The following is a 2026-nucleotide window of genomic DNA, read 5'->3' as shown; positions in this document are numbered from 1 at the left end:
TTTTTAAATCAAATCTTTTTAAATTGTTTTCAAATCATATCTTCTTAATCACATCTTTTTTTAAAATAGTTTTCAATCATATCTTTTTGATTTCTAATTTCAAAATCTTTTTCAAAAATCACTTGATTTCTCTTCCACTCTTAGTTTTCGAAAACCAATTAGTATTTTTCAAAATGTTTTTAAAATCTTTTTAATTAATTTTCGAAAATTTCTTCCCCTCTTCTCACATCCTTCTATTTATGGACTAACACTACTCATCAATGCACAATTCGAACTCCATCATACTTGATAAGTTCGAATTCTTCTACATCTTCCTTCTAATTTTCTTTTCCTCTGACACCTCAAGGAATCTCTATACTGTGACATAGAGGATTCCATATTTTCTTGTTCTCTTCTCTTTCATATGAGCAGGAGCAAAGACAAAAGCATTCTTGTTGAGGCTGACCCTGAACCTGAAAGGACCTTGAAGCGAAAGCTAAGAGAAGCTAAGGCACAACTCTCTGTAGAGGACCTAACAGAAATCTTCAAAGAAGAAGAACACATGGCAGCCGAAAACAACAACAATGCCAACAATGCAAGGAAGGTGCTGGGTGACTTTACTGCACCTACTCCCGACTTCTATGGGAGAAGCATCTCTATCCCTGCCATTGGAGCAAACAACTTTGAGCTTAAGCCTCAATTAGTTTCTCTAATGCAACAGAATTGCAAGTTCCATGGACTTCCATTGGAAGATCCTCATCAGTTTTTAGTTGAATTCTTGCAAATCTGTGACACTGTCAAGACTAATGGGGTTGACCCTGAGGTCTACAGACTTATGCTATTCCCTTTTGCTGTAAGAGACAGAGCTAGGATATGGTTGGACTCACAACCTAAAGAAAGCCTGAACTCTTGGGAAAAGCTAGTCAATGCCTTCTTGGCAAAGTTCTTTCCACCTCAAAAATTGAGTAAGCTTAGAGAGGAAGTCCAAACCTTCAGACAGAAGGAAGGTGAATCCCTCTATGAAGCTTGGGAAAGATACAAACAATTGATCAGAAAGTGTCCTTCTGACATGCTTTTTGAATGGAGCATCATTGGTATCTTCTATGATGGTCTGTCTGAACTGTCCAAGATTTCATTGGATAGCTCTGCTGGAGGATCTCTTCATCTGAAAAAGACGCCTGCAGAAGCTCAAGAAATCATTGAAATGGTTGCAAATAACCAATTCATGTACACTTCTGAAAAGAATCCTGTGAACAATGGGACGAATCAGAAGAAAGGAGTTCTTGAGATTGATACTCTGAATGCCATATTGGCTCAGAACAAAATATTGACTCAGCAAGTCAGTATGATTTCTCAAAGTCTGTCTGGAATGCAAGCTGCACCAGGCAGTACTAAGGATGCTTCATCTAAAGAAGAAGCTTATGATCCCGAGAACCCTTCAATGGAAGAGGTGAATTACATGGGAGAACCCTATGGAAACACTTATAATCCTTCATGGAGAAATCATCCAAATATCTCATGGAAGGATCAACAGAGACCTCAACAAGGTTTCAACAACAATAATGGTGGAAGAAACAGGTTTAGCAATGGCAAGCCTTTTCCATCATCTTCTCAGCAACAAACAGAGAATTCTAAGCAGAGCCACTCTGACTTAGCAACCATGGTCTCTGATCTAATCAAAACCACTCAAAGTTTCATGACTGAAACAAGGTCTTCCATTAGAAACTTGGAGGCACAAGTGGGTCAGCTGAGTAAGAAAGTTACTGAACTCCCTCCTAGTACTCTTCCAAGCAATACAGAAGAAAATCCAAAAGGAGAGTGTAAGGCCATCAACATGGCCGAATTTGGAGAGGAGGAAGAAGCAGTGATCGCCACTGAGAAAGACCTCAATGGACGTCCACTGGCCTCCAATGAGTTCCCTAATGAGGAACCATGGGAATCTGAGGCTCACACTGAGACCATAGAGATTCCATTGGATTTACTTCTGCCATTCATGAGCTCTGATGAGTATTCTTCCTCTGAAGAGGATGAAGATGTCACTGAAGAG

General features: G+C 39.5%; 1 non-coding gene across 1 annotated transcript; it reads right to left on the bottom strand.

The window, feature by feature from the left end:
• Positions 1-946: 946 nt before the first annotated feature.
• On the bottom strand, positions 947-1054 carry LOC112719124 (small nucleolar RNA R71). Its single transcript, XR_003161439.1, has one exon. It is a non-coding gene; the product is annotated as a small nucleolar RNA R71 (small nucleolar RNA).
• Between the last annotated feature and the right edge of the window lie 972 nt (positions 1055-2026).

The sequence above is a fragment of the Arachis hypogaea genome, chromosome 10 (assembly GCF_003086295.3).
Source record: "Arachis hypogaea cultivar Tifrunner chromosome 10, arahy.Tifrunner.gnm2.J5K5, whole genome shotgun sequence".
Lineage (NCBI taxonomy): Eukaryota > Viridiplantae > Streptophyta > Magnoliopsida > Fabales > Fabaceae > Arachis > Arachis hypogaea.
Note: the sequence above shows the minus strand (reverse complement) of the source record. Positions and strands in the feature narration are given on the sequence as shown.